The following is a 22,884-nucleotide window of genomic DNA, read 5'->3' on the forward strand; positions in this document are numbered from 1 at the left end:
AAGCTTTTGAAAATAACAATATTTCGTAAAAGAAAGATTACCAATGCTGCACAGTTTGAATCAACCTGCCCTAAAGCAGGATAATTTGAATGTAAAACACATTATCTTTTCCTGGCTTATGTTTATCTTTCTAGTCAAATTAATGTGTCCCTATTGTTCATCAACTGAATTTTAATCATAGCCATTCTAGAACATACATGCACTAGGGTAGTCTATAAACCATTGAAAGGTAGAGCTCCAATTTTCTTTTAGATAGTGAAACAGAACAGAATTTTCCTGCATATTTCCTGGGTCCTCCCCTGCCCATAATTTCTGAGGAAAGGTGGTCAGAGGTGGAGGTTTATTTTTGAGATTGAATCCAGGAGAATTTGGGCTGGTTGGCATCCTGTTAACTGTTGGGATTGTAAGAACTGTCTGATTTAAAGTTTCCATTTTCCAGATGACAAAAATTGAGAAACCTGATAAATGAAGTAAATTTGTTCATCCTCAGACCCTGGGCTGGAAACCTCATCCCACCTCTCCGGGTCAGGCTTCCTGTGAATTTGCTGCCCTGTAATTCATGCGTTGTATTGAGGCATGGATCCAGACTTGGGAAATAGGTGTTTGTGGTTTACTGTCCAAAAGCAGTTTGCCTTGCAGATCTTGAACTCTCTTATAATAAGGAGAGTCGTAAGCCTGGGGGAAGCTACATGCTACTTCAGCCATTAAAAACCAAACAAAGGAGATTTTTCTTTTATGATTAACAATCCCATGATATTGAGCCACCAAAATACTTCTTTCTCCCTTACATGGAAATGTTTTGTAGGCTCCCTGTTTTGATCTATTGGAGCTTCCTTAGTATTTCTAAAATCCTGAGTTTTTCTTTTGGATTTAAGTGTAGTGCAAACTGGAAAGCAGTTATCCTTTGGAAATTTGTATTTATAAAATGCAATATTTTACTTTTTAAAAAATATTTTAATATTTTTTCCCCTTTAAAAGGTTTGAAAAAGAGGGTGCACTAGGTACTTATTGGGAAGGGTAGAGGTGGAGAAAGTAACATTTTATAATTACGGGGATAAATGAAAAGCAAAAGCAAAAACACAACCTGTAATACAATTTGGGAAACCCATTTCATGCCAGAAATTAAGTGACGTTGTTGCTCAGTAGCCAATTTCAGGCAACATGTTTGTTGAGAAAATAATGGCCCAAGATCTTGTATTCAAAAGGCAGGTGATGTCCCATCACCCAGAAGCTTTAGTAAGCTGTTCATGAAATTATTCCTGCATTTGTTAAAACAATGATAGGAGTAAAACTTCCCCAAGAATGTGGGTATTGAGGTATATCTCATTTTAAGGACTCAATCATGAGAGTCCACCTGTGAAATTAAGTGTCTAAATACTTAATAACTAGGGTGCTCGAAGCTGCAAACATTTCCAGGTCCTGAAAACTAAACAGGCAGTAGAGATCCAGAGAAAATGATGGCTTTAAAAGCTTGTGCTCGTGGCTGCCAGGCTCTGCGTGCTCTGCCGATCTTGCAAAAAAAAAAAGCTCCCTGGTAGATCTTTCCAAGGTATGAATGCAGGCCGTTTGTCAAGAGGCAGCTGCAGGGGTAAGACTTGTATGGCAGGAAGGGGCTGGAATATAGTGTCATCACTGAGTTCTGGGAAACTTCCTTGACCTGTAGGCTGTTGCGTTACCTTGTGTATAAATGGAGGAGAGTAGTATGGCTGGATGAAATCTTAGTTTTCTCCTAGGTCTAAATTTATCTTTCTCCTTTATACATTTTTTTCCCTGCTTTTTATAATCCACCATCAGTAAATTAACTTCCATAGTTTAGACCCAAAAGGAAAGCTTTTTGCTCTTGGCAGAAATTACTGTGTAATCATTCCACTTATCCCCAATCAGCTCCCCCTCCCACTCTGTTATTCAAATGTTTACTATGCTCACTTCCAAACTATGTCTTCCAAATAGTGTCCTCACTCTCTTCAGACAATTCCTCTCTCATATAATAGAGATTCCTTTATATCATTCCTCACGGAAGAGATGTAATAGATAGATATTTAGATAATATGAGATTACATGAAAATAGATCATTCCTCACATAATGGAGTAGTACTCTCTCATCTCTTTTCTCCCAGATAAATAGAGGCAAGCAGGCAGTAATTTCCTTGACATTTTGTACTTTTTCAGCCACTTCTTCCTGCTCTACAAAGACATGAAATGATTCTGATTTCATAAAATTCTGACTTCCTTCCCTTCCATGTCTGTCTGCATTTTGCCCTTTTCTGCCTTTTTTTGCGGCCAGAGGACAACATGCCCTTATCTTTTCTTTATTTTCTCTTCAAACTCTTTTCCTCTGCTTTCCCTCCCTACCCTCTACTGTATAAACGGTTCACATTTCCCCCATGAAGCAACATTAAGATGAAGATCGCTCAGCTTTCTTGCTCCTAAAGCCCATGTAGAGTCCTTGGGGTCTCTCTCTTCTCCTGATCAAATTATATAATGTATCTCTAAGATGTCATACACAATATTTTAAAAAATCCATTTTCTTTGCCAAGTCTTTCTTTCTTTCTTTCTTTTTTTTTGGTTCAAATCTTCCAAAGTTTATTACCCTTAGTTTTTATTAGAGAGAGAGATCACAAGTAGCCAGAGAGGCAGGCAGAGAGAGAGGAGGAAGCAGGCTCCCTGCGGAGCAGAGAGCCTGATGCGGGGCTCGATCCAGGACCCTGAGATCATGACCTGAGCCGAAGGCAGCGGCTTAATCCACTGAGCCACCCAGGCGCCCTTACCCTTAGTTTTTCACAGTCTCTGACAGAGTAGCCATTTCACTCCTTGGAATTTTCCTGCTCATTTTCAGGGTATCATTCTCTGTTGTTGTTCTAGCTTTCTGTTCACTCTTTCTCAGCCACTTCTCTCCCTGAGCACACAGAGTTGCATTCTCAGCCCTTTTGCTCTCCGCACATTTCCTGGGCCATACATATGCCTCAATCTTCAACTACACCAATGAGCCCCAATTCCTCTGTTCTGAGCTCTAAATCATTTTCTCCCTTCTCTTCACAGCTCACCCTCCATATTCTTTTTTTTTTTTTTTTTTAACAAATGATAACATTATATCTTCCTCTGTGTCTCCACTCTTTTCCCCCACTTCTGCTCTCAGGCCAACCAGAAACCAGGGAGACATCCAATCAGGATGATTCTTTATCCTAAATGTTTCTCAAATCATCAGTTCCTTTCTATTCTTAGAATCTTGGGTGTAGCTCATCATCTCTTGATGGCACTATTGCCCATACCTGGTTGACTTCTCATTACTCTTGTTGCTATCCAATCCAAATTTCTATTACTATGATAGTGATGTTTATAAAATTTCTAAACAAATGTCTAATTCCTTTGATTGAAAACCATGGATGGCTGATTCTCTTCAAATTCAAGTTCAGACTTATTAGCTTGATATATGATGCCCTTCAACAAAGCCAGCATGGCCTCTCAAAGAGTTTTTCACTCTGGTGGTTTTCTTTTCTCTGTTCCATACTTGGGGAGTAGGAATCTTTGTTCTAAAAAAGCATGTTTTCTTTATGCTCCTTTTCCTGGATACTAAGTATATCCCTTCAGTGTGTATATAGTCTTCTCAAAAATAAAAAGTGAGGGGATGGTTAGGTAGATGGGTGAAATAGATAAAGGAAATTAAGAGGTACAAACTTCCAGTTATAAAATAAGTCACAGAGATGAAAAGTACAACATAGAGAATACAGTAAGAAGACTCTAATAACATTGTTTGGTGACTGATGGTGACTACACTTCTCGTGGTGAACACTGAGTAATGTATAGAACTGTTCAGTCATTACTCTGTACATCTGAAACCAATACAACACCATATGTTAACTATACTCCAATAAAATATACTTCAAAAAATAAACAATAAGTGCTATTGACTTCTGGCGATTTCTCTTTTCTTCCCTGGAAAGGAAATCTCTCTAGGGCAAGAAATGGTTTACTTACTGGGAAGAAAGTGTTAAGATGAAAATAAAAAATAACATTTCAACATATATTCTGCATTACTTCACAACTTCAATGCATGTTCTAGCCATTCCAGATTACTTCCCTTCAATCTTACCTGCTCTATGCTCTTTCTCACTTCTGTGCCTCTGCATGTGTTACATCTTATTTTCCATGCCCTCCCTCCTCAAGTTCATCTAGACTTCCCTTTATGACTTAGTTCTCAGTTAAAAATGGCCTAGTCTGGGTTAAATGACAGAACACTTATTCATAGCATTCATCCATTCATTCACTCTAATTGATTGATTTATTCAACAAGAATGTATTAAAATAGCCATCAAGTGTCAGAAATGGTGGCAGGCACTAAAGATCCTGTGGTGAACAAGAGAGAAGACATGGGTCCTTACACAATTTATGGTCTAATCGGAAGACAGATTTGAAAGATAATTTCCATAGGATTTTCATCTCTTTGGGATTAAAAAAAAAATGTGTTGCAGTGATTCAAGAGAAAGTCTATTTTAGAAAATTATTTTATGCTACTTCAGAGATAATTTGGAAAAAAAATATCATGAAAGCCTTAGAAGAGTCATAAAAATGGGTCATTTTGCTTATGGAAATTATATGTGGCTAACAAGCCTTAGTAAGAAACTATTTCACTCATAGTTAGATTAAAAACTTTGAGAGAAAAAAGCCATATTTCAGTCATTTTGTTTAAAATTTCTCAGCACTATCTTTTTTAAAGTAATACTTTAAAATAACAATAAAACCAATAGTCATTTTCAAAGACATAAACAGATACATTCTTCTTTCACAATAACTTTTTTTTTCCAAAAAAATTTTTTTTTAAGATTTTATTTATACATTTGACAGACAGAGATCACAAGTAGGCAGAGAGGCAGGCAGAGAGAGAGAGAGAGGAGGAAGCAGGCTCCCTGCCAAGCAGAGAGCCCGATGCGGGGCTTGATCCCAGAACCCTGGGATCATGACCTGAGCGAAAGGCAGAGGCTTTAACCCACTGAGCCACCCAGGCACCCCTAACTTTTTTTTTTTTTTAAGATTAGAAGGGGTCTATAACTCCAAAGGTCAAATAGAAAATGCTAATGAAAACAGAATGTAGTCAAGTCAAATAAAATAAGAAAATAAACCAAGATTTTGCTTCAGGCATTGCAAATCTGATTCAAATAGCCTTCTCAGAAGATTAAACCTGCTATTTACTGAAATGTAAAGCAATGTTCTTATACTTATTTACAAATAATTCTCCTTTTTAACATCAGGATGTAACATTCTCCCAAAGATAATAGCCTAAAATGATTTTATGTGTAAGAACTAATTTAAATGATTGTTGGAAAGCTAAATTTAAAAAAAAACCTGGATTTAGCAAAATAGGTCAAAAACCTTATGAAATTACTAATTACCAGTATTTAATAAAGAAAGCCAATGGGTAATTTCAATACTTAGTGTCCTAGAATCAAATTACAGACATTTTAATAGTGATTGAACAAGTCTATGATCATTACTGTTTCAAAGCTGTAGGAACTAATTTAAGTTTTTGCAAATACAGATATAGCACTGCAGGTCTTTGGAAATTGTAAAGCATCATTTATATAGCCAAAGATCTATTTTCAAAGAGTGTGCCCACTTCTGTTCCAAGGTGTGCATTGTTATTCACATAATGATTCTGGCACCCATGATATAACACCAGGGAATAAATACTCTTTATTTATGTGAACTGGTATCATCTCTTTATTAATTACCATGAAGCATGTGCTTATTAAATGATCTGTAGTTGGACAGGTCAAGGATGATTCAGGAAGGACTTTCTCCCTAAATTAAAAGTGTCTATTGCAAAATCAAATAGCAATTTAACAGTGGAATTAATTTTTCACAGTTTTATGGAAAAAAGATTGTCACTGAAAAGTATTTCTATTGTCTGTCCTGAATTGATTATTTCTATCTCATGGTCTCCAGGCTTTCATAAAGGTTTTACCAAGAGATTGGAAAGAGTTTGCTGCCCACTCATGATGATGTTTCAAAAAAGAAAAAAAAAAAGGGTTCTTCAGAATGGATCAAAGCCTGTAATTTCCATGCCATTTCTGCTCAATTTTCTTTTCTCCTAATGTTTTCATTTTTTGAAATGGCTATGATTGCAATCCAATTTTGCCCACACAGCACTGCATGCCTAAATGAACCATTTATCACAAACTTTTTGTCTTTTTGATGTTTGAGATTTTATTTGCTTAGAAATCTTTTTTTTTTCTCCCCATTAATGTTTACCACTCAAGCTGCATTACAATTACCTTCAGTAATTACTACCTGTAGTGGCTTATATTATTCTACTCTCCAGATGTGGCACCAAAAGTTCCTATTTCAAACCAATTATATGTTAGTATTGGAATTCACTGCTACTTCACCAAATAAAGATTCCCTTATCCATCCTTGAAATGTTTTAAGTTTTATTCTCATCCTGACAAAAAAGTACTCAAACTTTAACATGAAATATCAATCCTAAGAGTTTTAATCTCAGAGATGCTCAGAACTCCTGAGATTTACCTGTTCCCTTATATCAGTTGACATTAATCATTGTGATGGGACTGTTCAAGCTAAATATTATAGCTACTAGTGTATGGTGTCGAAACACTTATTTTAAGAAACATAGCTATTAGTTGACCAACTTTTCAATTTAAGGTCTTTTAACATGGTTAATTTCACAAAGCCTACTTAAAATTGTCTAAACCCATGTTATAGTCATTGCAGTGAGCATTATAATAAACCCTTCTCCACTTTCAGTGCTCAAAGATTTAAGAAAAAGTTTAAATTTAGAATAAAACAGGTGTAAGACCACGAAGAATACACACTTTAGCTTCTTTCTTTGTCTTTAATTTTCATTAAATTTGCAATCTGGAAATTCAGAAACAGAGGAATACTAAAAGCATATTTGGAAAATGCCCGTGTTTTTATGTGCTAGGAGATTAAAGAAGGTAATTGTTAAGAATCAGTATGATACTAGCTAAGAAGTGAGTATAATACTAGTTAAGAATCAGTATGATACTAGCTCGCCTAGCTAAGGAGAGGAACAAATCGTAGACAGCTTAAATAGTAATTTTTGGTAATGATTGTAAAGATTAATTTTATAAATGATAATTATATTCTAGAGACTTATGCATTTTTAAGTAGATATGTGCTATATCGTTTTTATATCACCTTTACCTTGCAGACATTTATCACAATTTCTTCAAAACCCCATGTCAGGTCTATAAACTTCCAGAAAATTTTCTGTGATGAATTTCAACAGGCTCTGATTATTCTTCTACCGCATCATTCCACAAAGCCAGATCTTAAAGCTAATTATTTTCCAAAATTGCTAAAGTGGAGACAGGTTTGTTTTTTGTTCTTAGTGTTTCCTGCTGGGTTCTGTGACAAGTCACTTGAGTACATTAGCATTTTACACCACTCAAACATCATCTTTTCTGCCCTGTGGCGTGGTGGTGTCAAGGGCTTGGACTCAACTTAGTTTAAATTCCAGTTCTTTCATAATCATCTTTGTGATCCTCTGCAAATCACTGAACTTCCTTAAGCCTCAGTTGTACTTTCTATGAAGGGATGAAGAACACACGAGAATGTAAGGAAAAGGCCTGGTATATGGTTTAAACACCCAAGTACTGGTTCTGTTCCTTGTAATAAACTGTTTCCTACACAAGATTAATTTACTTTCTCTTGTAACTTGCTTTGTGCTTTAAAGTGTGTATATGGATGTATGTATAGGGTTGGTTCTGAGTGTGCGAAGATGCAGACTATGTGTGGGAATACATTTGGGACAAGGAGTGTGGTTAATGTATTGGGTTATAAATTCTTTCATTATTAAAAACTCTTAGAGATGTGAAGTAGTTTTTGTTTTGTTGTAGTTATTTCTTTTTTGCCTTTTTTTTTTTTTTTTTTTTTGCATTTTCCTTTTCCTTCTTTTCCATTGGACCTAAACTATGATATGTAAAAAGACAGGCAGTTTACATGGCATAATTGTTTAGAGTTTGGGCTCTGGAGTCCAACTGTTTGACTTTAATATATTCAGTCTGTGATGTTGGGGAAGTTACTTACACCTTTGTGCCTTTCCACACTCATCTGCAAAATAGGTCTGTTGATAATGATCCCAATCTCTATTGGGCTTTTGCTACGAGAAGAGTGAATTTAATAATAAAAACTGCAAGGTATGATAATGGCATCTTGCATACTGTGAACACATGCACCTGTTAGCTATTACTAATTCCCAAATAACTCAGGTTCAATATGGCTAAATGGTTCTTGGGATGAACAATATTATTTTGCTTAAAAGCACTGAATGAATTGGTTAAAAATAAACATGTAATTTTGATGAGTTAGGTGAGATTATGATCTTTTGAATGTATATATAACAAAGTAAGAAACTAAATTGTATATTTTTAAAAAGATTATATTCTAAATTAAGTTAGAAAGACAGATTTTTAATGAAAATGGGTCAAAGCTTCATACATTTAGAAAACTGGGTACCATATTATTAGGCATATAGTACATGTTAGGTAATACTACGTGAATTTGTTACCATCTAAAGCCTTTGAGGTAAGAATGGAAATGAACAGATAAGGTCTTGAAACTTTTTAGATTGAAAATTGTTCTGTAAAGTCTGAAACCAATAATTAGTAAATTGACAAAATAATTATTGAGAAAAGAACAGAGTTTATTAAATACAGTGTAGATCCTATCATTAAAACAAATGAAGACATATCAAATTACATAGTAAACATTATGCATGTTTACTAGGTAGTAACTATGACTGGAATTTTCCTATTTAATACGGAAATCTCCTATGAAACATAAAATGTTGGGAATTATATCAGCGTTTCATCCACTGGATATCAACCGGTATGATGATGTTTAACCCAAATGACTGATCCTTGACTTAATTGGTTTGTTGTTTAATTATTATTATGGGGAAAAATCTGTCAATTTTTTCTCAATGCCAAGCCCCTTTTCCCTTTATGAAGCACAATTTAACCAACTCCAGCTTCTATTTCCCTGTCCTGTGTGCTTCACCATTAGGAGAATGAAGTTCCCATGGTAGGAATGACTCAGCAAGAAATTCAATAGATTCTTTTCAACCAGTTTTTTGTTAAGGGCAAAATGCTTGGGCAATATCACCAGCTCTTCTTTTTACATAGACAAACCATAGGTAACTTAGTATTCTGTTCCTGGGTAGTTCATAACTATACAAGGAGTACTAAGAAATAAAGATGTACAAAGATAAGTTCATCAGCTGCTTAAGGGAGTGGAAATTTACCAGAATAAAATTGTATCCATCCTGTCATCCATTTCTTCACTTGTTCAGTAATTATTTGCTATCTAACTGCTAAATGCGAGGTACTATACTAGACATAGAGGAGTGAGTTAAGATAGAGATATAGTAGTGAACTAAACTCTCTTCATGGAGCCTACAATTTACAGGAAGACTCAGAACATTAGACAAACAGATAATTGCATAATTACTTTTATAATGGATTAAATGAGGAAAAATATAATTCTTATCAGTAGTAAAAGGGATGATATCCATGAAAAGTGATTTAATAGGAGTAATTAGTAACTAGGCATATTTAAAAGTCTAAAATTCTCTGAACTAAAGTCTAAAAAGTATGGAGGTTGGGAAAGGAGGTTTGCTAAAGAAATATGAAATCAACACTGAAGTCCATTGTGCCAGGACACATGCAAGGGTAATTATGACAAATGATTATAAGAAGGTAGGAAACAGAATGATTAAAAGAAAGGGTAATTGAAATGGAGAAATAAACACTAATAAAAGAATAACCTCTGTGGCCTGGTTTGCAGAAATATTTTTTTTCAGATGTGACTAAAATAACTTCTGAGATTTCATGGGGATTTTGGTTGTTTTGTTGTTTATAAATTTGTGGCTAGCTTTTATACAGCAGCCTAAAAGTTGAGTTTAATTGAACCTCATTTGTTCATTATCTTACTGATAATTTTTGATTTAAGAAGTTTCTCTAAAATAGTCTTTATATTTTCTTTCTAAATGAGTAGAACTTACTATTTAACTTTCCAGCCTTAGGAAAGTGATTGTTTTTTTTCAACTTGCTATGTGAGAAGAGAATTCATTATAATATTTATGAACTAACTACTATGTACAAAATTCTTAGCTATGTGATTTTAGGCACCAAATAAACTTATAACTCATGGTTTCTACTCCAGAGGAATTTGATATAGTGTGTGGAGTATGTGTACATTTGTGTTCAGGAGTCCTTTTGTACACATCTGTGAGGATCTAAGAGGATATAATTAAGAGTGGGAAATATAAAAAATAGGTAAGATAATGAGGTGCCAACACAATGAAAGGAATAAGATGAAATTGTCTTTTGAGGCAATCTAATGAAATATGGGAATTAGAAGATCTTATACTAAGAAACACTAGGGACTGTAAAAATTATATTACAAAAGATGTAAGTAAGCATTGGTTCTTTGCTCAGAAAAGTGAGAGAAAATCTTTAGGAAATCATGAAAAAAAAACCCAACAAAACAATAACAAGGTAGGTTTTCCCTCCAATATATGGGAGTCTGAAAGACAGAACTGCAAAGCTTGGGAATACTCTGGATCATACCTAAAAGTCACAGAATAGAATGAGTAGAAATATAAAATTTGATCTATTAGGGGAGGTCTTTGGCAGTAATATATGTTGATGCAGAGTTTTCAAGGGGAATAAATAGAAGCCGTGTCATCATTTGGGACCTTAGAAACAAAGACTGGAAAATAACCTCCAGAGTTGAGAGTAGGCAAACAAAATTGATGACTTGTTAGGCTTTAACATTTTCAGGTTTCTATGACTTTATGCTTTTTCTACATTGTACTTCTTGAATTACTATGGGCATTTCCTGAGGGCAAGTTTGAAAAACACCAATCTGAAAAAAAAAAAAAAAAAAAAAGAAAACACCAATCTGGAATTTGAACTAATTTTAGATTTCGAAGTAAAAGATACATGGGTGGTAGTCACAACGAGGAGTGAAATGTTAGTGGGAATTGTGCCACCTGGGCCATGGCTGCCTATGATCTGGGTGCTCTTGGAAATATCTTTTCACAGACAGTCAGAAGCCCCCTTCCCTCACCCGAGGGTGGACTGAGGAGATAATTAAACCATGCCCTTCTGGCCGTGGGAAAAACAGTGTCTCACTAAGGAATGTCAGGGAAGAGACTTGGGTCCTACGGCCTTTGTCTCTATTCTCTAAATCGTAAAGGCAATATTTTATGTAAGTTGTTGGATACATAATCCTTATTCACTGGCATTATTGACTCTGCTTTCCTATCTGCCTTTGGAATTCAGGGGTTATAACTTTGGTGTTTTGACAGTATATTGCATAGTTACTGTAATAGATAGCACTCTTTATTGATAGAAATTGAAAAGTAATTTGATCTATAGTAAAATGAGCTAATTTAGGAGGAAATGGCAGGTCAAAGAAGTGGTGATGGATGTCACATTAGCAGAAGCCTATTGTGGTTAAGTGTAGTGTGCTTTATCTTCCCTTAATACCTCTCTAAAACTTCCTACTTAGTACTTCAGAAATCCATAAACATTGCACGAATTCAAACCACGATGTGAGAATGCTTTTCTCAATTGGTTTTCTGGCAGCATGTTAACATTTTAAGTCCTGAATTCAGACTTCAAGCTTTTGGTTTTAGAGAGCTCTGTAACCTGAGCTAGCATATTCTTTGAACATTAAACCGTGGGCCTCTACTCAGTACCTGTGTAATGTAGTCTTATTAAATATTATTTTAAAGGTGGAAGTCAAGGAATATAACTTGCACGGAGCTCTCTTCCACTTGAACAGAGTTTGTGATTTTTAATGAAATAGGAGAAAAAAAGCATATCTTCAGGAAACTGAGGATGGCTACTTGTTCTGATTTTGTGTTTTCAAAATAATACTCAGGATAAAATGACTGGGTTACAGGTGAGGCAGGACTTACATCAGCAGCGGCACCAGTGTTTTCTTATTTGATGATGGCAGCCCATCAGGATTGAACACCCACCACTTCTGCAACTCTGTGTCCCTAATAAAAATGACAGTTGAGCTGAGAATAATGAAGCTTTTTTTTTTTCTTAGATGCCAAAGAAAGACACAACTTCAGTGTAACAAAGTGAGGATTTAAGCCAATAAAATCTGTCAGTGGACAAATTTACCCATCCTTGCCTCAAACAGGGCTAACATTATACTATTCACACACAAATGCTGCAAAAGACCACAATATAAAATTCTGAAAATACTTTAATTAAATTACTTTTCGGGTAACACGTTGTGTGGTAAGTGGTGCTTACTAGTACCATTGTTCCTATGGTAACAATTCTCCTAGCAACATGAAAAGATCTTGACAGGATCTGCTCTTGAGAATCCATTTTTGGAGTATCACCAGACAAAACTGTATATTACTTTCTGCACTAATCATCCATCTTTAAAAAAAAATTTTAATGTAAAATTTTCTCCAAATCATGGACCCCACAGTGTTACATGGAAACAATCTAGGGTTTGAAGTTTTGTTATTTCCGCTGTTTAATTGCTCAAGGACAACTTGAGTTTGACCTCCTGTCTTAAAATGCTTCTGAGGCCAAAGAATATATCCTGCATGCCTTTTTGTGTTCTGTAAGCAAAAGTGATATTCCTCAAGCATCTCGTGGCTAATACAAATCAAATCAACTATTCTGTTTGCATCATACACAGGTATATTCCATGGTAAGTGAGAGAACTCTGAAAAGAATTGGTTCTCAAGTGATTAAAAGCAGTGACAGTCATTTTATCCTACTGCTCAGAAGACAAATGAAAGTTCATATGAAATTGTGATACGCTTATAGTGTCTTATTTCTCCTCATTTTACTAATGGTCACATTTGATTGATTAAAATTTTCTTCACCTCCAAGCATTTTGCCAAATGGAAACATTCTATTCTATCTGTCTTAGTAAGTGACTGTCTCCTGGCATGTGAGATTAATAAAAAGTCTTATTTCTAAGTTTCTCATGGTTGGTCTACATGAAGGCTGATTTGTTTTCCTTTTCTCTGGCCATAGCTTTAGTTTACTTATCCCAGCCAGCCATGTATTTATTTCCATCTTTAAAACCTCCCAGAAAATGCACATTTTTAAGCCTTCGCACGAAAAGAGAAATGATGTTAATTTTCAAATAGCAGAGAAAGGCCTTAATTTCTCAGTTATTTCTCAGCAGTAACTTCTGACTATTAGAATGGAGGGTGAGATGCTTACCTGGCTCTGGAATTCGGCATAGGTGTGCTGTAGCCTGAGTGAGCTGTGGAGTCCCCAGGTGCGGCACTGACCTGCACTTTGTGTCAGTCAGTCACTGATGATCCTGACATTTCCTGAGGCCCTTTTGTGAGATACCACCTAGGCAACAGCCACACAGGATGCCTACATGGTGCCTGGAATCTGTTTCCTCTCTGGCTTTCAGCAGTTCTGCTCAGGCCTCACACAAAACAGCGACTCAGGCGCATTCAAGGGCATTCTCAGAGAAACAATATGCTAATTCTGGATCTCAAACTGCTGCTAGCTAAGCTGGATCCTGATGTACTTCAGGAGCCACCCTGAAGAAGGAAACCCAAGTCAATGACATATGCTGTTTAACCTAATGAATTATGCATCCTAATGCAATGTGTTCTTATGTCCCCAATGATACTCCTTAGAAGATACAGGATCAATAAACTACAAAAAAATCATGAAAGCAGTAGAAGCAGTGAATGTCATATCCTGGGCCCAACTTAATTAGGTCAAGTAATATATTTTTGGAATACACACACACACACACACACACACACACACACACACGTGTGTTATTAAGACATTTGTTTTAAAGCACTTTTACGTTTGCATGTATTGTTGTAAATAATATCTGGCCTTCCATTTCCAAGTAACCATTACTAATATAAATATTTTTAGTCTTTACCCCAATTACTCAATCATCTCTTTTCATTGACAATGCTAGAACATTGTTTTCCTTGCTTTGTGCTATGACATGCAAAATAATGTCACTGGCCTATATTCCTCATGTTTTTCAAATGTGTAAACTGATATAAACACAGTAGTATTAATGGAAACAAACAAAATAGATTGTTTTAGCTAAATCGTCCATTCTAGCTTTTCTCATATATGCAACAGCTCATGTTTAAATAATAACTAAACTTAAGCAATAGCTCATGTTTAAATAATAATTAAACTTAAGAAATAGTAAAGATACAAATAGATATTATTTGTACATTTTCAAAGAAGTGCGTTTTGGAAGAAATGAGGAATCTATGGTGTCCCAAGATACTAAAATACAAAATTCCTTTGGCCTAAATTAGGAAAAAGATAAGTATAACAAGAGGCTCATGTATCCATCCATGTCTACATTGAATCTGACCAGATAAAGCAGGTATAGAAGGGGAGATGAGGATGAATAAACATAAGGAAGGGTGAAATATTTGTTGCTGAATGAGAAAACATTATAGAACTTTGATATCCGAAAGGAAACAGATGGCATACATGCGTGTTTCCACAGATATAAATAGTCTGTGTTTTAACAAAACTCAGGATAGAAGGCAAGGGGAACAGGCTGGCCTACTTTTTTAAAGATGAACACTTAGGGAGTCTCCTTCCATGACTCTGTGGCTTTGGCAGCCAGATCGTTCTGAGCTCAACCTGGCTGAGCTCAGGCTGGCGTAGTGACTAGAGCATTAGTGATGCCAAATAGCCGTGGAGATTTTTTTGAGGGGGGCAAGGAGCCGCTGTCACCGAGGGGCTGCCAGCCTGTTTGCCTGTGGGCTTCTCTCTCTAAGACAACAAAGAATTTCAAACCTAAGGGAGTAAATGCAAGCAGGATATAGACTGGCTTTAGTGTGCACGAGTCAACTGGGAGTTTGTAAAAATAACAATTCCCGGGTTGTATACCCAGAGATTAAGGTTTAGTAGTAAATCTGGGGAAGCATCCAGAAACTCTGCATCCGATAACCATTCCAGATGACTCTGATGCATGGTAGTGAAGCACCGAGTCTTTTATAAGTTGGTAGGCCTGGGTTCAAACTCATTCATTGGCTCTACGGATTCGGTAGGAACTTAACTTTGCATATAGTAAGAACTAAATGTGCTCCAGAGAAGTTAAATTGGTGTTCCCTTCAGACCAACTATATACTGAAACCAGCTAGTAAAGTCATACTAAAGGGGTGTTCTATTAGAAAATGGCTTTTGGAGATACCCGAATTCCACTACAAAGAGAAACCTGACTCTGCTTTCTATTCCAGAAGAAGACGGGGCCTTCCTGGGCAGTTTGTAGAAGAACCTGTAGAGTCTGAAGTCGGTAGTCTTTCCCTTAATAGAAGCACATAGGTTAATAGCCCAAGTTTCCCTGGACTGTGCTGTATGCTCCATGTTCTGAAAGACTGTGGTGTAGCAAGATCTTGGCTATCTTTCTAATGCTTGCGGGACCTCCCCCAGATGAAGTGAGTCTCTGGCAGCTGTGCGCCCCTCAGGGAAGCCAGGGGCACGAGGAAGGCCATATGCTGCTGGTCTTCTCCCGCTGTGTGGAGCCATTGTGTTTCTGTTAATTTCAGCACACTTGCTAAATAAATTCAGGACTTTCTGTAGGTTCAGATGGTCTTTTCTTGCCAACCCCGAGTCCCCCTGAAACGCTGCATACCTCGCAGCACAAATTGCATGTAGGTGTTGTGAGTTACTCGGTAGCTGAGGGATAGAAACACTGTCACCCAGTCGTTCGGCACCACGGCCTTGTTATTCTGCTGACTGGGTTGCCTGTGGATGATACAATTCCTTCCCCTGGGGTAAACCCAAGAGAGAAATATCTTGTGTCAGTGAGGGAATCAGTCAAAACCAAATAACATGAAGCATTGTGACTTGGCCTACAATCTGGTTTTGGTAGAGACCTATTTACATATTCGGGAATAGGTGCACCATGAAATCACGGAAAACGTGATAGAGAATGTAACATTGTAACTTCTCAGAAGCACTATTAAAATCAACTCTACATCTCTCTATATGGATATATATAGAGAGAGGACTATTAATCATCAGGGCATTTTTTTCCCATAAAGTCCGATAGAGAGAAAAATAACCATGAAGTACTCTGGTATAGTCATAGGCCTAAGCGGAACCAGAAATTTATTTTGTGCCTCCCCCAAGCGTTATAGGAACATGGGTATGTCTTTATTGCCATGGTCAGAAATCATTTTTGGATGGGGAATTTGAAGTAGAACAGGCAATGAGACTGTCTGTGGCCTTTTAAGCTTGGCAAGGTCTAGATCCGAACCTCTCTCATCACTAGATCTCTGTGACTCTAAACATTCCCATTCTTGCTTCGTTCTCAAGCCCTCAGCATTCCAGCCTTTATTCCTGTTTCCAGGTTCAAGCCTTCAACCTTTTGTCCTCAAATTGGGCTAACAGAATGAGGCTGTGAGCAGCCTCCTGCATGAGGCCCAGGACTAAGAGCACGGGTAGGAGGAGTCTCTGTGGAGAGACAGGGAGCTCCGAGACAGGCTTAGGTGATTCTGATGAAAGCAGTGTGCGGCCAAGCCGTGTCAGAGCCCGTGCTGAAGGAAAAACCAGTGATACCGATCCTGCCTTATTTAACATTTGAGTATCTTGCTCATCATGGAATTTTGGATAAACTCTGATATTAAAAAAACATTGCCTTAAAATATTGGCTATGTGATGACTGATTGTTTTGACACCATCTTAAATTTTATGCACAATGGAGGTGACTTACTTGCTTCATCCTGGCTGTATTCTGACTAAAGTCTTGCAAAGTACAATGTACTAAACAAAGTCCACAGTATGTGATACAGAGGTAAACATGAAAATGAAAGAAAGGGAAGAAATTCACATTTACTGAGAGCCTACTACATATATGCCAGATATTATATTTATATATATAAAAATATAACATATCACATTATATATATTTACTGATATATAGTCTATAATATGTATGTGTTGATATATATTAGGTAGATATGCTATAACACACACATACACACACACACACTCTCTCTCTCTCTCTCTCTCTCATTTAATCCATTGGTTTTACATATGAAAGATGAGAAGAGAATAGCTTGGAAAGGTTAGATAACTGGTCCAAAGTTGCAGGGCTGGGGTCAAAAGGAGAAGGTGAATGGAAGTCAGAGTAATGTGTTTATATATTGAGAGTAAATCATAAACACTAATGGACCAATAATTATTGGTGTTGTTGCATGTGGGAAATGCAACAAAATATCATTCAAGTTTTTTTTTATTAAAGAGCAATGTTTATACCTCTTTCACTGAAATTAAAAATATAATCTTGATGCTGAGAATTAAGTTTCTAATGTTACCCTTTCAAAATTTTACAGGAAATTTTTTGGTTACACATGATTTCGCAAGTTCTTAGTTTGAATTACTGCAGTTCTTTTTGTGTAACCCAGTACTATTTAGTGAGCTTTGAGATGGAAGTAAAAATATTTAAATGTCAGAGAGCTTCAGAGGTAAAGTATTTCTCTATTAATCAGTACTGGTGAAAGCTATAGGAGTTAGAGGCAAGATCGGGGGAATCAATATTAATTATTTATGTTGCTCTTCTTGTCATGCTGAAATAAATATCTATGAATGACGTGATGGTTAAATCAGTATGTGTTGGGGCTTGAGAAAGGACATGAATATCTATGATCATATTTTTATGCATTACTCCTTGCAGAGTGGAATAAATGTCTGCTAACAACATGACAGCAAAGAGATTTGTGCAGGGATAAAGAAAGAAATATCCATAGTCAATACAAAAGCAGGATTGTACACGTAAATACCGGTGCTGGAAAAGGTCAGCAATGCTCACAAAAGGTTAATAAGATACTGAATATTTAAAGAAATAAAATAGGGAATTAGAGCTAAATATATTTTTTTCATTTAAGATCGAAGAATATACCTTAAAATGTTAATGAAATAAGAATTAAAAAATAAACAGGATCAAGAATTTATTTGTACACCAATGGTTTAATTTTCAATATTTTCAGAGGTACCTGAGAGGGAGCACAGAGAAAGGATAAAATTTTACTGTTAGGAGTCAGGCAATCTTGGTTTGGGGGAACAGCTTTTGTCATTTGAACTTTATTATTTAGGAGAGGTGCTAAAGTTCTCTGAGCCACATTATTCTTGTATAATTGTGGGTCATGGTAGCTACTTTATGAGATGGTCATGAATATTAATGACATAAAGTGCCAAACACTAAAAAAGTTCCAGGTACAATGCCCGAAATGTATCAGTTATTCAATAAATGGTGGACCTAATTGTTCTTGCTGTTTTTTGGATGCAAAGGAATACTATTTTAGAAAAAAATATTTGACATGACCTACAGAAATCACTATGCATACGTTGCATACATGGAATAATGAAAATAATTGACATTTTTCTTATTCCCCAAACAAAGTCATATCTGCAGAATTAAAAATGGAGAGGAAAATCAATTTAAAATGCAGAGGGAGCCCATATTTTAAATTGACTAGTTGTCTTTATAATTAATGAAAAACTTGATTTTTTTCCCCCTCTAAATACAAGGGACTTAACCACTTACATGAAATAACCTCATTTAGATTTTTCTTTAGGTTTAACAAAAGTAATAAGTTACTGACCAAGAAGAAATACTTCAGCAAAATATGCATTGGGTAACATTAAAAAATGAAAATTAGAGAGAGAGACTAGCTACCTTCAATAATAATTAAAATGTCATTATTAGGATACTGTATGTTGTTAGAAGCTATGGAAAATAGTGTTAATAGTAATAGCCAAATACAGAAGAAAATCTCAGGGGAATAGAGGTCTGTTTGCAATCAGGAAATAACTCACCCAAGCACATTCGTGTGTAATACCTGAAGTTTGTTGCTGGTCAAGGCTGGCAATATAAGGCATATAAGGCGTATAAGGCGGTGGTTGACAAAATGACTCTAGGATCCTCGTATTTGGTTTCTAATCCCAGCCTCGCCTCTTGTGAGCTGATGGGACTTGGATAAGTCACTTAGCTTCTCCATGTCTCTTGTGTGTGTGTAAAAATGAGGTAAAATACCAACCTCATAATATTGTATGAGGTTTAACCAAGGTAATGCAGTTAGCAGATGTGTGGTTGTTAATAAGAGCTTGATAGAGGAGGTTTGGAGAGGGGGAGGGGGTTATGGACATTGGGGAGGGTATGTGCTATTGTGAGTACTGTGAAGTGTGTAAACCTGGTGATTCACAGACCTGTACCTCTGGGGATAAAAATACATTATATGTTTATTAAAAAAAAAAAGAAAGGATGAATACCCAACTTTTGTAGCAACATGGACGGGACTGGAAGTGATTATGCTGAGTGAAATAAGTCAAGCAGAGAGAGTCAAGTATCATATGGTTTCACTTATTTGTGGAGCATAACAAATGACATGGAGGACATTGGGAGATGGAGAGGAGAAGGAAGTTGAGGGAAATTGGAAGGGGAGGTGAACCATAAGAGACTATGGACTCTGAAAGACAACCTGAGGGTTTTGAAGGGGCGGGGGTGGGAGGTTGGGGGAACCAGATGGTGGGTAATAGGGAGAGCATGTTTTGCATGGAGCACTGGGTGTTGTGCAAAAACAATGAATACTGTTATGCTGAAAAAATAAATAAATTAATTAAAATTTAAAAAAAGCTTGATAGAGAGCAGTTGAAAGGATGTCTACTCTACTAACTGGAATAGTGCATTTATTTTTATAATAATGGAAAATTAAGTGTTTTTCTGTCTAAATGTTAAATTTAAAAATAAAAGTATTTATTTTAATCATAAACATATTTTTCAGGCTGAGTTGAACTCAGACCAACCCCTTTCAGGCATTCAGGAAATTTCCAAGCAGTGCTGTCTCGGGCTACCATTCTGGGCTTCAGAGCAATGGCATGGTTTGGAGTAAAAGCTTGCTGCTTGGGTTTTCTTCCTCCAGGTCAGAGAGCAAAAGCTTTTAGGGAACACTTTATCTTAATTACTCTTGCCAGAATCTTATTTGCTCAGAAATTTGACCATTCCAAAAAATCCCCCCAAAAACCAAATTCAACCATTCCAAAAAAATACCCCAATTCTACTTCTACTAAGAGAATGAGCATCCATTGCCCACTACCAACCCCTGTTTCCTGGAAGCCCTGAAAATAAAGGCACAATGGAGATTGAGCTGATGTCCTTTCCCAGTCAAAAGCAAGATGCTCATGTCAACTAAGCGGCCATTTCCCACCCAAATTTCTTATTCTTCCTTATCACAGAATGCAACGCTGAATAATTATTTCATGGCATTCAATCTTGCCTCCCCAGTAGATTGTAATTTCTTTAGTCTTGAACTTCAATCATGCCCAACCTGGTGGTAGACACTTGGTAGGTACTCAGTGAAACCTTGATACTTATTTATTATTATCCGAGAAAAGTTTAGGCTCATTTTCTACTTATATAGAAATAGAAAAACTACCTACAGAATCAAAGGATGAAATGTGATTAGCGGACATACACATTCGCCAAGTAACATGCAACGTAAAAATGTATGTATTTTTAAAAACCTTGAATGCAAAATAAAGGAGCATTCTATACTAGTATGGGCAATGACTTTGAAAGTTCAGCTTCCTACTTTGATGAAGCCACAATCAAATCTTGCTATGTACCAGTCATCAGAGTGCGAAATCTTCATCGTTACCCTGACATTTCATTTAGCTTCTGCTGAATACTCAGTCAATTCTTTCAAATTCAGAAAAATGCTCCTCGGCATTTACCTTGTCATTTTGATGAGGCTATACATCCCATAATCAAACAGAAATTGTCAGGTCTCCTTTTCTTTTATAGTAATTCAACGATGCCTTTGTAAACCTGAATTACTTGCATTGATTGATGAAAATGATTTATTACTTTTTTCACACTTCCATATTGCTCAGGTAGAGGAAGATGTGATTACCCAGTTTACATATACACAAAACTGTTTTTAAAACTTTTACACTTAAAGTGGAGATAGATTTGGGTTTGACACCAAGCAACAAGGAAAATAGTCTATGAGATTTGAGGCAATTTACTGAGTCACAGTGAAATCGGAATGGACTTTCTATTGGAAAGAGTGGCAGAAAATTGCCAGCAGGACAGGCACTTCCAGATTCAAGAATAACAGATAATTTCTGGTATCCGAAGCCTGTAATCTATAGACATGGATGACTATCAAATCCACAATTCTGTCTAGGCCTGTCTTCTCAGTTCTGGTCTGTTCATTGGAGATTTATACCAAATGGCCTGCTGTCTCTTCAGCCTCCAACTCTCTAAATTTGCACTCTTCATCTTTCCTTTCAATACCGGTTACTTTGATCACCTTTCCTATTCCTGTCAAAATCACCATTATTTCCGCAGGCACTGAGATGCAGGAGTGACATTGACATTTTCCTGTACGGGAGGCAGCCATTGGATTCTGTGATTCCTCTTTGGGATGGCCTTTCATACCTAACTCTTTTCCATTCTGGCTGGTTCCTCCCAAGTTCAGTTCTGTCATCCCATCCTTGCAGGGAGCAATGCCAAGCAGGAACAATGACAAAGCAAATCCTTTTGTTCAAGGAAACTTTTAATAACATTTGTCCAATAGGAGCAAAAATCACTGTAGTAAACCCACATTCCAAATTATTGCACCTACTTGACTTCAAAGAAAACAAAATGGGATCTTCAACTTAGAAGCAAAAAAAAAAAAAAAAAAAAAAAAGCAAAACAAAACAAAAAACTTCAACTAAATTAGAGTAGCTCCATACATATCCAGTTAGCTCTACTTTCTTTTCTTCTTTACCCAAATTCATGATAGCCCCTTTCGTTAGACTAATATTCCTGCAACACATCAGTTATTTCTTATCTCTGATAAAATCAGCCTTTCAAAGTGACTGGTTGTTTTTAACTGCCCCTATAGATAACAGCCCAAAGAAATATTTCACTTTTTAAGTTTATTTTAGAAATTAGATTGTATGGTATTTGCATTCTGTAAGTTCAACAAGGATATGTTAGTTCACTGTTGGTCTTCTATGTGTTTGTATTTGGCTTATAACACAATTGAGTGTCTGTGCTGTTTGGTTACAATTGAGAAAATAGTTAAAATTTATATGAAAATTGAACAAGCATTTTGGAATCCCCCAATTTTTTTAAGAGTCCTAGGATTTATCAGAGCATAGTTACATAAATATCTAGAATAGATCATCTGTAAGGAGCTTCCGTATTCCCAATATTCTGTGCTTTGTAAGTTCCCACCTGCCGCCACACATAAATAAATCATCTGATAAAAATGAAGGACAGGGTTATGGGAAAGACTAAGTCAAATCCAAAGAGTTTAGACTCAGAAGGACCTTAAAAGGCCAGGTTCCCTCCTGACTACTTTCTAGATGGGGAAACTGGGGACAAAAGAGAAGTGCAATAATTTGTTCAGAGTTGCTTAACAGGACTGTCATAGTCCTTGTGCACAGCAGGCAGCGTGGGCTTCATCTTTGTGCCAGTCCCCGCTGACATGCCCAGGCCCCTGAAAGTCACGTAGCATAGTCCTGGGGAATGATATGCCCTTTGGGGGTTTGCATCACAGCTGAGGAATCTGCAGCTGAGGAAACCCAACTCTTACAATGGGATCCAGGGAGATCCTTTATAAGCTTGCTTTGACTTTTGCTCTGGTTGTATAGCTTCCAGAGCAGTTAGCCATACAAACATTCTCAAAAAGACTTGGAACTAGGCACCTGCCTTCTGTGCTCTCAAGGTGTGCAGAAACGTGACCCATATGAGCCATCTTTGAGCAATAAGATGATGCGTCTCTTTTAATTTGGAGATGGTGGACGATCTGTATGAGATGACAAATGATAGGTAATGGCTGTTATTACT

At 36.5% G+C, this 22,884-nt stretch overlaps 1 protein-coding gene across 3 annotated transcripts in view; it reads right to left on the reverse strand.

Annotated features, from left to right (window-relative positions):
• The window catches only part of SYT1 (synaptotagmin 1), a 563,116-nt gene that overhangs the window by 270,766 nt on the left and 269,466 nt on the right, over positions 1-22,884 (reverse strand). The window contains exon 1 of one of the 3 annotated variants that reach the window (XM_046013428.1): positions 13,251-13,456. The exons of the other annotated variants lie outside the window; for them this stretch is intronic. The gene's annotated coding sequence lies outside the window, so the exon portion shown is untranslated. Of the gene's footprint in view, positions 1-13,250; positions 13,457-22,884 lie in introns of those variants that run through there. 3 annotated transcript variants of the gene reach the window in all.

The sequence above is a fragment of the Meles meles genome, chromosome 7, assembly GCF_922984935.1.
Source record: "Meles meles chromosome 7, mMelMel3.1 paternal haplotype, whole genome shotgun sequence".
NCBI lineage: Eukaryota > Metazoa > Chordata > Mammalia > Carnivora > Mustelidae > Meles > Meles meles.